Raw genomic sequence first — 13,816 nt, 5'->3', positions numbered from 1 at the left:
CTTGGGGAGGTGATGGATAGGGGAGTGGTCACTCTCCTTTCCATTGTTCAGTTTCTCGCCAGAGCAGGGACTGGGGGTCCTTGTAGACTGGTTTATGCATAGAGGGCACCAAATGTGCCCTTCAAAGCATACCAGTGGTTAGAGGCTACCCCTCCCAAGTCATGTAACACCTATTTACAAAGGGAGAGTGTGCTACCTCCCCTCCCAAAGAGAATTCTTTGTTCTGCCTTCCTGGGCTTGAGCAGTTCAAGCAGCAGGAGGGCAGAAACCTGTCTGAGGAATGGAAGCAGCTTGGACCACCCGAAAACCACCTGAGGGCTGGTAGGAGCAATGCTGGGGGTCCTCTAAGGAGCCCCAAGAGTGCATGGAATCATACTTCCAATACTGGTAACAGTATTGGGGTATGATTCTGACATAGTTGATACCAAACATGCCTAGGTTCGGAGTTACCATCATGTAGCTGGACATAGGCAGTGGCCTGTGTCCAGTACACGCATAAAATGGTGTCTCTGCACTCACGAAGTCCAGGAAAATGGAACCTAAGTTTGTGGAGGCACCTTTGCTAGTGCAGGGGTGCCCTCCCACACAGGTACTTGCTTCCTGCCTTCTGGGCTAGGAGGGCCTACCATAGGGGTGACTTACAATGACCTGGTGCAGTGACCTGTAGTGAAAAGAGTGCAGATACTCTTTGCATGGGGTCCCAATGGGTGGCATAATATATGCTGCAGCCCATGGGGAATCCCCTGGTACCCCAATGTCCTGGGTACTTAGGTACCATATACTAGAGGCTTACATGGGGGGGCACCAGTATGCCAAAAGTGGGATGTAAGTGGTTCAAGTAACCAAGTTTGAATGGCGCGAGCCTAATCACTGGGTCCTAGTTAACAGGATCCCAGCGAGCACAATCAAACACACTGACAACTGGCAGAAAATGGGGGTAACCATGCCATGAAAGAGGTTTCTTTTCTACATTGTAGACAACAAAATTCTAGCATAACTGATTGCCTTTTGCTTTCTCCCCCTGCTTCGGGATACTGTCCATCCTAAGCAGTCTGGCTTTGTCCCCAGCTTTTCAAAGGCACACAATCTACACACTTTATTCACCCATAGTTAACTCCTGGCTCAGTGCTATGGCAGTTTTGACTGATGCAACTAAGGCAATGGATTTCCTAGAATGGGCATATGTTTTCCAACGCCTTTCCTGCATGGGAATTAGCAATTGCTTCCAGTGCTTAATCAAATGATTCTATGCTCAACCTGAGCGTGTAAATGGCACCATTTCTCTGCTAGTCTCTATTTCCAGGGGCACTCGACAGGGCTGCCCGTTGTCACCAATATTATTTGCCTTCACAAGGGAAACCCTAGCAGCCAGATTGCAGCAACACCATTCATACTGAGGGCTGGCTTTTACCCCCAGAAGAATTCTGCTCTCTATGTAAACAGAAAATGTCACTCTGTATGTTCGAGACCACAACAGCAATATGGCTCCGCTCATCTGGAAAATTATACACTTCAGCGGCTGTGCAGGGATAACCATTAACTGGTTCAATTGCATCATCTTCCCGTTTTCCCCAGGACACAACCCTGTGAACTGGAATATCCTTACCAACTGGTAATGGCCCCAGTCAGATACCTAGGTATTTGGCTCAGCCGGGATCGCACTCTGTCATGGGCCGGCAAACAGCAACCAGGTAGCATGGGATATACTGACTCTCACATTCAAGCATGGCAGACTATGCTCCTCTGGTTGCATCCCACCGTATTTCAGACATACACGACCCCTGAACATGATCAAATAGCCTTCTGTCCTCTCACAGCTGCCATATAAGTGCCCCCTCCAAAAACATTATCTCATGCAGACATCAACACCGTGGCTTGAATGAATTGGGCTTGGGACAATTTGCAATCATATGCAGGGCTTGACTGCCTGTAAGCACTGAATATCAGAGTGACTAGGCATCCTATTCTCCCAACCTTTAATGAAGCTGGTGCCCGCCGACACCCCCAGTGATTACAACTCTATACCTTTAGAAACCTTTACTCAAAGGGCCATATCCATCCCTACAATCCATACTTGATGACCCTGCTCACACACCTCCCACCATCGGCGTGCTGACCTCCGAGCTCTGCACAACAGTTTCCCTGATGTCCCTCCAATATTTCATGCCCTGAAAGTGCTATTTGCTAATCCACCCTCTTGCAAACTCATTACAAGATTATACTCGATGATGCAAGATAAAGCCCCGATTTGTGTCCCGAATGCGTGGTCTGCCGATATAAATCCCTCACATAGAGGGGAAGAGTCAGGGGCATAGGAGACAATACATTTCTGGGGGGGATGTCGATAGCTTTGGGGACTTCTTAATTGAACCTCTACAAATTGCCCATTGTTTGCGAAAAGCAGGCTCCGATAAATGTACACAATCATATAGTTTGGACATGAAATAGGGAGAAAAGAAGGCATGTTGTCAGTTTGAAAGTATGTTTTATTGTTATTTACATTCACAAAGTATTTAGACCAAATGTGAAAAAAACATGTTGATTAACCTTGCATCTTCATGCACCAAGCAAATAACGGTAGGAGGGAGAAAAGTAAGAACATACCTTTTGTGCCCTGCACCGATCATACCTCTCACCTCATGCAAATTGAAACCGCACTAGTGATATCAAAAAGGGTCAGGTACAATAATTGTAAACTGTGCTCTGAAACCGTAGTTCTAATAACACTTCTGTTCCTCTGTGCGATCTTGGGCAAGTCAGCTCCACATCAGTCAAAACTGGGACCATTTACACTAAAGAAACTCTTGGTGCTACAGACTATTTAGTACATGGGATTCTGTGATCCCTGTATAAACAGCAGTCATTAAGTTCTATATGATCAGCTTCTTCTGATGCATTAAGTCACCGATTGTAAAGAAAAGACGACAGAACTTGACTATTATAAGGTTATTACAGTCCAGTTTTGACTTGCCTTTTACCAGAGCCAGCAGCCAAGGTGAAAGGCAGGTCAGGACATGGAACATAATTAAAACAGCTGTTTAAAGCAACAAGTGGAACACTGCTTTTCTTTCTTCTGCTCTATTTTAATAGCTTAAAGTTACAGAAGCTAGGCACTAAGGCAGTGCTTCACAACCTTTTGACTCCTGAGGACCTCCACTGAATCACTACTGGAAGCCAGGGACCCCCAAGCAATTTGTATAATTTAAATTTCATACATTAAAACAGTAATTCGCAAAAAATACACAAGCAAGTTCACACCAAACAAATACTTAAATTACTAAAGATCTAATTATTTTATATTTAAAACATATCCAAGAATCGAAAAATTGTAATGGGAAGGTTGGCGCTGCATCTCAGGTGACTAACGTTTCCATGTTTAGTCTTATTTAGGAAAGCTGAATCCTCAGGTCAGATTCTACATTTCCCAAGCGATTTCTGTTTTTATTTTTTAGGTATGTAAGATCTGAAAACGTTTTTTCACATAAATATGTGGTGGGGAAAGGAAGTAAACAATACGGGCCTCGCATCTCTCCATAGCCTCTCTGTCACGTATAATTCATTTGTTTAATAGCACCTCTCATACCAGTGTAAGGTGTTGGAGCACATAAAATACCGTTCTTTGCATGATACAAATTCTTTTCAGCAGGCATATTAACCATCTGCGCTACCTTAGATGAGTTGAAGCTGCCGCTAGACAAAACCCCTACCTCTCTCCCACAGGTACATTAATCACCAGAGTTATCTTGATGCTTTTATTTTTGCCCAAAAGCCTCTGGTGACTGCTAAGAAACGGGGTGGAGAGGCAGGGGGGTGAAAAATAAAAAAAGAAGCCTTAATCTGTGTATGGCTGCCGTCTCTCCTCCGTCCTCTTCTCTTCCCAGTCCCAGCAGCATGGAAGCACACAGGCTCCCAGACTCCCCTAAGCCAATCAAAACGCTGCTGTCACCAGCATGACAGCAGTATCGTGATTGGTCTGAGCAGCCTGGTTCAGCACTCAGACAGGGAGTGGGAGCCTGTTCATGTTCTCCACCTGGCTGTGCAATACAGCCAGGTTGGGAAATACTAAGTGAGCATGTCTGTTTGGCTAGCCCAAGATGGCCGGCTAAACCGCCATGCGCACTTATGGTGCACATTCCACTCCTCCTCCATGTGACACAGCCCAGCCTACCCCGCTCTAACTTGGATCTGCACTCAAAAATAAAAATGATAATAACATTGTGTTATTATCATTTTACTTTTACTTTCATGCACTGCTCAGAGCAGTGGGGGGAACGCTCCTCCCCCTTAGCGGACGAGTCGCTGCTGCTGGATTTACAAGGAACTTTGCAGGGCTTTAAAACTGATGCACAAAGGAAGTAATAAATATAAAAACACATTTGGTTCTAGAAGCCCCAGCTGGAGAAGTGTCTTTCTGCTGGCCCAGGTCTGTGGATTTCCTGGGAATGTGTCACGGACCCTTTGGGGGCCTCAGACCACAGGTTGGGAACTGCTGCACTAAGGTTTTAAGTGGTTTGTGAGTAAGTTGATGGTGTGGTATTATATTGGCTATTGTACCCCTTGGAATAGATGATAAGGATACTGCAAGTCATCTTGTCGTTCCATACTTTATAAACAAGCATTGGCAAAGCCAATAGGTCTCATCTATGCAGAGTTATTGGCGTTACTAGCGTGTTTTAGCCATGTTGTTAACTAGCATGACTGCTGTTCAGCATGGCTAGAAGTTAATGGCATAAAGGAGAATGACATGTCATAAAGTGTTGTCGATTGATGTGGCATATAGTGCCGAGGAGTGAGTAGAGTGTTGTAGAGTGGAGTAGTGTCAGAGTGGAGTAGAGTGGAGAGGAATAAAGAAGAGTGCAGTGGCATAGAGTGGAGTAAAGTTATGTGGAGTGCCATAGAGAGAGTTGAATAGGGTGTTGTTGAGCATAGTACATTGTGCTATATTGCAGTGGCATGGATTGTCGTAGAGTGGAGTGGAGTAAGTATCGTAGACTGAAGTGGAATAGAATTCCAAGGAGTGGCATAGAGTGGAGTAGTATGTCATAGAATAGAGTGGAGTAAAGTGGCATGGAGTGGTGTAGAGGCAATTGTTTATAGAGTCACAGAGTGAAGTAAAGTGTTGTATAGTGGCACAGAGTGGAGTAAAGTTTAATGGAGTAGAGTGTCGAAACAGAGTATTATGGAGTGGAATGTCGTAGCGTGAAGTGTCGTAGAGTGATCTAGAGTGAAGTGGTGAAGAGTAGATTGGCTTAGAGTGCATTGGTTTTTAGTAAAGTGGTGTAGAGTACATTGGTGTAGAGTACACTGTTTAGAGTAGAGGGCACTACTCTGGTGGTGAAGAGTAGACCCGCAGAGTGGAGTGGTACAGCATAGGTTACAGTGGCACAGAGTGCAGTGGTGCAGAGTGCTGTGTCATAGAGTGATGTGGTACATGGTAGAGTGGAGTGCTGCAAGATAGAGCGACATAGAGTGCAGTGATGCAGCATAGAGGGGTGTAGAGTGTAGTGGCATAGAGTGCATTGCTGAAGAGTGCAGTAGAGTGGCACAGAGTTGAGCAGCGGCGAGTAGAGTGCAGTGGTGCAGAGTACAGTGGTGTAGAGTTCAGTGGCAAAGTGTGCACTGTTGCAGAGTAGAGTGTCACAAAGGGCAGTGGTGTAGAGTAGAGTGGCATAGAGTGCATTGGCGGAGTGTGCAGTCACATTGAGTTTCATAGAGTGTAGTGGTGCAGACTAGAATAGAGCGGCATAATGTGCAGTGTTGCATTGCAAAAAGGGTCATAGAGTGCAGTGGTGTAGAGTGATATAGAGAGCAGTGGTGTTGAGTGCAACGGTGCAGAGCGGAATATATTTGCGTAGAGTAGAGTGCTGCAGTAAACTACAGTGGTGTATAGTAGAGTGGTGTAGAGTGCATTGACATAGTCTACAGTGGTGCAGAGTAGAGTGGAGTGGCCTAGACTAGAGTGGGGTTGAGTGCATTGGCATAGAGTAGAGAGGTACAGAGTAGAGTAGAGAGGTGCAGAATTGAGTGGTGCAGAGTAGATTGCAGTGGCATGGAGTGATCTAGAGTAGAGTGTAGTGACATAAAGTGGAGTATGCATAGTGTGGAAGCACACTGCATTACAGGCAACAGATCTTCAACTGAAATGACCATTACATTTGAAAAGACATACAGTTTTACTGATAGAAACATACAGCTCACAAATGTTAATGTGTGGAAATGTGTATTGATTTGTTTCGATCATCTTAAAATAGTTGTGTCCACTATACTTATATTCTTAAGAATCTGCAAATTTCATTCACAAACATTTGAAGTTTGTTGTGTGGTAGATAAAAATAGCATCCTAAAGCCTTCCTCCACCACACCCCCAGTAGCTTACATGATTGTCATATAAGTTCTCTCACTATGAAGTCATAGAACAAAAGATAAACGCCAAGCTCCATGGGAAGACAGAGCCTGTAAACTGCCCTTGATCTTTGAATGCACAGCAAGTGAGACAAAACAGGAACAATATTTAAAGGCCTGTTTACAGGCATCGAACACTGGTGGAAGGATATAGTATACAAGAGATACTCTACTGGAGGAACAAACTCAAGCGGACAACCTAAATCAAATACATCTAGCACACAGAAACCAAGGAAATGTAAGCTGCAAAGCCAAAGGTAATCAATGGGTGGAATACATTCCCGGTGAAGCTTTCCAAATGTCCTCTAAATGACTTTAGCAAACCAGACAGCTTCAATCTTTATAAACTCAGCCTTCAGCCTAGTTCCTATATATTTTTATGGAACTCCTCTGTGATTGCGACAGTCAAACTGTATCTTGCTATTTAGGGCCTTTTACACACGCTCTTATGGGCCAGGACTGCTGTATTGTCCTGTAACATTATAAAATGTGTGCACATTTATGCAAATGCATTGATGCGCGCACTGTATTTATGATGCCTGGGTTGGCTATTACCAGGGCCACTGGAATTATGCGATTGTGCGCTGCAGTGTTTTTCGCATAGTTATGGATTTGCTGCATTTTCCATAAAATCTAACATCTGCTGTATAATCTGCAGATTTAAACAAAAACGGTTCAAAAGTTACTAAAAGTGCAGAAACACGTGTTGGTGCACAGTGCAGGGCTCCTTTGCAAAAGTTGACTGCAAACCCTTCTTTTGCTTGTTGCTATATTTAGGTGTTAAACTGGTACTAATGGCCCAGAGAGCGTTAACAAGTGTACCAATGACAAAATAATTAAATACTTTCACAAAGTGTGTCATATTATGTTGCATAATTTGTCTCTTCTGCCTGCATTACTAGGTCAACCCTGCCACATAATTTGGCCCTCCCCTGCTGCATAATTCTAGTGGCCCTATCACCAATGTATCCTCATGTAACTGTTATTCTTTATTAGCCACTTTTTCTGTCTCTACTCATAAACATTGAAAATTAATTAAAAAAAAATCATAATACAAGTCAAACGAGAATGTTAAATACAGAAAAGATAATATACTTCAATATGCCTAAGTATGTAACAATAACAACAACATAACTATTAACGCTAGGCAAACTGCCTAAAATTAAAAGTGGCTTCTCCCTTTTAGCCACGCTATAATCCAACCCTTTATTACTTAGATAAAAAACATTTGGCCTGATTCACAAAGGTAAACTTAGACATTTGGTCTAAATTTAGACCAAACGTCTAATTTTATGATTTTTGGGAATTCACAAAGGGCATTTACAAGTATCATCTTTAGGTCTGCACTTGGGGCGGATCTCTGTTACGTGTAAATGTTAGAAAGAGATACCCTTCTGGTAGCTAAATTGTATAGTGTGAAAAGATAAAATCTCGCCTTTCCTGTTTCAGTGAAAGGTGTGATCCTAGGCAACTACAAATATTCAGGACATATCCTAAAAAAAAGAAGTGGGGGAGACTAACCAAGTTAGGCAGTATGCAAATGACATCACAACGCATGACATCATGGCATGTGACTTTGCACTTGGCATCACAACCCATGACCTCAAAGAAGGTGGCATCAAACACCTCAAGACATATGTTTGATAGGTCTGTCATGAGTATAATTGAGCGCTTTACTATATTTAACAAATGAGATTTTGCTTTGGGGTTGTGCCAAAAACGTTAGGCAACCTTGACGCAAAATTTGGGCCTCAATTTATAAATTTATTTTTGAGAGGCTGTGCCACCAAGAAATTGACATAAGGGAGAAATGTGGTAGTAAATCAGTTTTGCTTAATTGGTGCAAAGTCTGCATTTTAAAATATCTTTCGGGGGTTAAGGCATCTGCTGAAAAGATCTTCGCGTGCCCAGTATATCTCAGGGAACAATAATAATGTGTATGATGTAAAGTGCTTGGACACCCTGCATTGAATTAAGTAGTGATATTTAAATTGTTATTTGTGTAAATACTGGGGCAGACCAACACATCTGACATTCTTAAAGTGCATACCTATGTCTTATAGGCAGGGACTGAACAAAGTGAAAACCATGTCTCTCTTAGATACCTGTGAAGTAATAGCAAGCTGTGTGTTTTTGTTTCCTAAACAGCAGCTAGGTGTGAGGCTCCAAATAGCGCCCAGCTAGAATAATCAAACAAAAGAAGGCCTGATGGCCCCTTATTTTCAACCTTTGTTGTGGGCCAGCAGAAATTTACAATCATAAAGCCCTCTTTCATGCTGCCCAGAAGGAATGAAAGAGCTTCTGAAAGTGTGTGCAGGTGCTTCTGAAAAATGTAAAAATACATCAGGACGGAATGGCCCTGCAAGATAGAAGTGAGAGGGGAAATTCTTCTGTCCCCTTGTCCTCCCCACCCTCGTCCCCCGTGTCCCCCACACTCCTAAATCGGGGGGGGGAGGGTACATCCCCCGCGTCCCCCACGCTTCCTATGCCCATGGGAGTAGTGGCTGCACTGTTGCACTCATCCAGAGCCATCTCCCCAAACTAGAGGCTCAAGCTGATACACCTTAAGAGACATATTTATGGAAAAGTGGTGCAACACTCATGATGCGCCACTTTTCTAGCATCCCATTGCGTCCCCCCACAACACCATGGCCCATATTTATACTTTTTTAGCGTCTCATTTGCATCATTTTTTGGCACAAAAGCGATGCAAACTTACAAAATGCAATAATATTTTGTAAGTTTGCACCGCTTTCGCATCAAAAAATGGCGCAAATGCGTCGCTTAAAAAGTATAAATATGGGCCTATGTGTGCGCTGTATTTACAATATGGCGCACCATGGTGGTTGTGTCCACATTAGCATCATCATTTATGGTGCTTATGTGGCGCTTTGCTGGATTAGCACCATAAATTATGGCGCTAATCCAGCAAACAACAGGGAGGCCTATTGTTTTCAATGGGAGCGTCATCTTTAACTCCTGCCTTAGGCAGACATTAATAATGATGCTAAAAATGGCGAAGTGAAATCTAGTAAATTTCACTGTGCCATTTTTCCGGGCCTCCCTACGTGGGAAAGCCCCCCTTGCATGTATTATGCTTGGCGCAGGCATAATGTGGCGCAATGGTTTGCAAAGTTGCACAATGCTTGCATTGCGCCACTTTGTAAATATGGCACGTGGGAAATGCCACCTCAATGCCACATTTATGTAAAGAAAGACGCAAATGTGGCACAATGTGGCGCTAGGGGGATCACAAATATGCCCCTAAAATATTTCCATAGAACCTACCAAATACCAGCCCGGCTGTACAGGATGGCACTGATTGACACCATGCGCTGCCTGCGATACACTATACACACAGCCACATTCCTGCACCTGGTCTGGGACTTCACTGCTCTTGCACAGTTCTTGGCAGGAGGGCATAGTCAACACTATCACACTGTTCACAGCCATGCCCTGCAGTGCTCATCTCTGTTAGTCTTGTTTGGATTTGTGAAAGGTGTCCCGGCAAGGATGCAGAGGCTGATTGGTAGCCTGGTATTGCAGCCTAAGCACAGAGTTTCCATCCACTGGGGCAGGCGCCATGCTCCCCTGCTTAAACACTAATTTGGCAGTGCAGGGCACTGCTCCAGGCCAGAAGGTGAATGACCTAAAGGACACTAATGGGTCAGATGGTGGCTCTGTTTGAGGGCAAGCTCCATAGTCTCCTTCCATGTCCTATATCCTCTTAAGTAGCTTCAAGGTACTTGCGCCCAACTGTGGTAGGGTCGCCACCAGACGGTATGCTGTACTAATATACTATGTGATGCTACTATGTGATGCTACCTGTAACCACTTACTTGTGCTCTGTGGGACTCTGTCGCTTCTCTTGTTGTTTTGCACTGGGTGCTCTGTTTTACTTCATAAAATGAAGACATAAAAAAAAACTAAAACAATTGTCTTCAGCGTCAGGAGGCAAAGACAATAGCTGTGCAATTAATGAAACATGGCACACATGAAGTAAGTGAGAACCAAACTAAGACCTCACTGAGATCACAAAAAAATCTGCCCTTTTAAGAAACACCTCACAACAGGTGATTTTAACCCCTTCGCTGCCTGGCCTTTTCCCCCTCAGGTGCAAGGCCTTTTTTTGGCTATTTGAGGCAGTTCGCACTTAGGCCGTCATAACTTTTTGTCCACATAAGCTACCTACTCCAAATTTGTGTCCTTTTTTTCCAACATCCTAGGGATTCTAGAGATACTCAGAATTTTTGGGTTCCCCTGAAGGAGACCAAGAAATTGGCCAAATTACAGCGAATATTTCATTTTTTAAAAAGAAAATAGGGAAAAAAGGGCTGCAGAAGAAGGCTTGTGTTTTTTTCCCTGGAACAGGCAGACTTGAATCAGAAAACCTAATTTTTCAACACAATTTTGTCATTTTACTGGGACATACCCTATTTTTACTATTTGTTGTGCTTTCAGCCCCCCACCACTTAGTGACAGAAATGGGTATGAAACCAATGCTGGATCCTGGAGAACTAAACATTTCTGAAAAGTACACACAATTCTGAATTCAGCAAGGGGTAATTTGTGTAGCTCCTACAAGGATTTCCTACAGAAAATAACAGCTGAAATGAAAAAATATTGAAACAAGGGTGAAAAAAACAGCCATTTTTCTCCACGTTTTACTCTGTAACGTTTTCCCACAATGTCAGATTTTTGAAAGCAATATACTGTTACGTTTGCAGGACTCTTCTGGGTGCGGGGATATATAGGGCTTGTAGGTTCACCAAGAACCCTAGGTACCCTGAGCCAATAATTGAGCTGCACCTTGCAGTGGGTTTTCATTCTATACTGGGTTTACAGCAATTCATTTGTTGAAATATAAAGAGTGAAAAATAGGTATCAAGAAAACCTTTGTGTTTCCAAAATGGGCACAAGATAAGGTGTTGAGAGGCAGTGGTTATTTGCACATCTCTGAATTCTGGGGTGCCCATACTAGCATGTGAATTACAGGGCATCTCTCTTTTTTACACACTGTCTTACATTTGGAAGGAAAGAATTTAGAGAAACACAAGGGGCAATAACACTTGTTTTGCTATTCTCTGTTCCTCCAAGTCCCCCGATAAAAATGGTACCTCACTTGCGTGGGTAGGCCTAATGTTCGCGACAGGAAACGCAACATGGACACATCACATTTTTACATTGAAATCTGATGTGTTTTTTCCAAAGTGCCTAGCTGTGGATTTTGGCCTCTAGCTCAGCCGGCACCTAGGGAAACCTAACAAACCTGCACATTTTTTAAAACTAGACGCCTAGGGAAATCCAAGATGGGGTGACTTGTCGGGGTCTCAACGGGTTCTGTTACCCAGAATCCTTTGCAAACATCAAAATTTGGCCCAAAAAATACTATTTCCTCTCATTTCGGTGACAGAAAGTTCTGGAATCTGAGAAGAGCCATGAATTTCCTTCCACACTGCGTTCCACCAAGTCTCCCGATAAAAATGGTACCTCACTTGTGTGGATAAGCCTAGCGCCCATGACAGGAAATGCCCAAAACACAACGTGGACACATCACATTTTTCCAAAGAAAACAGAGCTGTTTTTTTGCAAAGTGCCTAGCTGTGTATTTTGGCCTCTAGCTCAGCCGGCACCCATGGAAACCTAGCAAACCTGCGCATTTGTGAAAACTAGACACTTAGGGGAATCCAAGATGGAATGACTTGTGGGGCTCGTACTAGGCTCTGTTACCTAGAATCCTTTGCAAACCTCACCATTTGGTAAAAGAACACTTTTCCCTCTCATTTCGGTGACAGAAAGTTCTGGACTCTGAGAGGAGCCACTAATTTCCTTCCACTCAGCGTTCCCCCAAGTCTCCTAATAAAAACGGTACCTCACTGGTGTGGGTAGGCCTTGCCCCGCGACACGAAATGCCCCAAAACACAACGTGGACACATCACATTTTCCCAAAGAAAACAGAGCTGTTTTTTGCAAAGTGCCTAGCTGTGGATTTTGGCCTCTAGCTCAGCCGGCACCTAGGGAAACCTACCAAACCTGCGCATTTTTTAACTCTAGACACTTAGGGGAATCCAAGATGGGGTGACTTGTGGGGTTCACACTAGGTTCTGATACCCAGAATCCTTTGCAAACCTCAAATTTTGGCAAAAAACACTTTTTCCTCTCATTTCGGTGACAGAAAGTTCTGCATTCTGAGAGGAGCAACAAATTTCCTTCCACCCAGTGTTCCCCCAGGTCTCCCAATAAAAACAGTACCTCACTTGTGTGGGTAGGCCTAGCGCCCGCTACACGAAATGCCCCAAAACACAGCGTGGACACATCACCTTTTCCCAAAGAAAACAGAGCTGTTTTTTGCAAAGTGCCTAGCTGTGGATTTTGGCCTCTAGCTCAGCCGGTGTTACGACTCTTTCGTCCCATTTCTAGGGGGCGCTGTAAGGGGACTGTCAGAAGCCTGGGAATCGCCTTGAACACTTATCTAGAGTCCTTTTCTGACACCTGTTTGTGTCTCTTTTCACCATGGTATACTTGTGCAGTACTACATTTGCTTCCTGGGACTGCAAATCCCATAATGCACAGCCTGGTAGTCAGGAAGGATTAGTTACTTACCTGTAAATCCTAGTTCTCTTCCAGGGGTATCCTCATCAAAGTCATAAACATTGAATATTCCCGCCCCCGTGCGGGGACCCCGGAGCATATATATATAAAATACATACATATTATCATGTGTAAAACAGCAATGCAGGCTATAATCATAAATAGGCTAAAATGCTTTATTTCTATGCAAGTTTTTTTTTTTATTTTTTTTTTTATATTTTTTTTTATATTATAAAATCACAATAGATCATAAATATCTACCTAAGCCCCAAAAACTGGACTTAGGGAAGTAAACAGCAGTAAATATCAGAGAAAAATAGAAAAAAACACATTGAAAAACAATGAAGCATTCTTAGCCAATAGGCTGCATGCAGGTTAACACAGGAGAACCATAAAAACTTTGGCACCGTGCCTTTAAGACCCTGAGCACCTCCAGTATCCCACCATGCCTCAGGGGTGAAGGGAAGGTGACAGTTGGTTCACAGTTAGGTCAGTACTTTTTTACGGTGACAATCTGTGTAACTGATCAGAAAGATAATCTGTCCTGCACTTCTAGGAGACTTGAGTCCGGGGAGGAGGGTGGGTTGTTTATGACTTTGATGAGGATACCCCTGGAGGAGAACTAGGATTTACAGGTAAGTAACTAATCCTTCTCTTCCAGGGGATCCTCATCAATAGTCATAAACATTGAATAGATTAGCAAGCCCATCCCTAAACTCTGCGGACTGTCTGAAAGAAGTGCAGGAAAGAATATATATTCATGCAAATAGATTTTTAAGAGAGGCCTGCCCCACCTGGGCATCCGCTCTTGCATCCGAGTCTA

This window comes from Pleurodeles waltl, chromosome 7 (genome assembly GCF_031143425.1).
Source record: "Pleurodeles waltl isolate 20211129_DDA chromosome 7, aPleWal1.hap1.20221129, whole genome shotgun sequence".
Lineage (NCBI taxonomy): Eukaryota > Metazoa > Chordata > Amphibia > Caudata > Salamandridae > Pleurodeles > Pleurodeles waltl.
The sequence above is the reverse complement of the archived record's forward strand: the minus strand, read 5'-3'. Positions refer to the sequence as shown.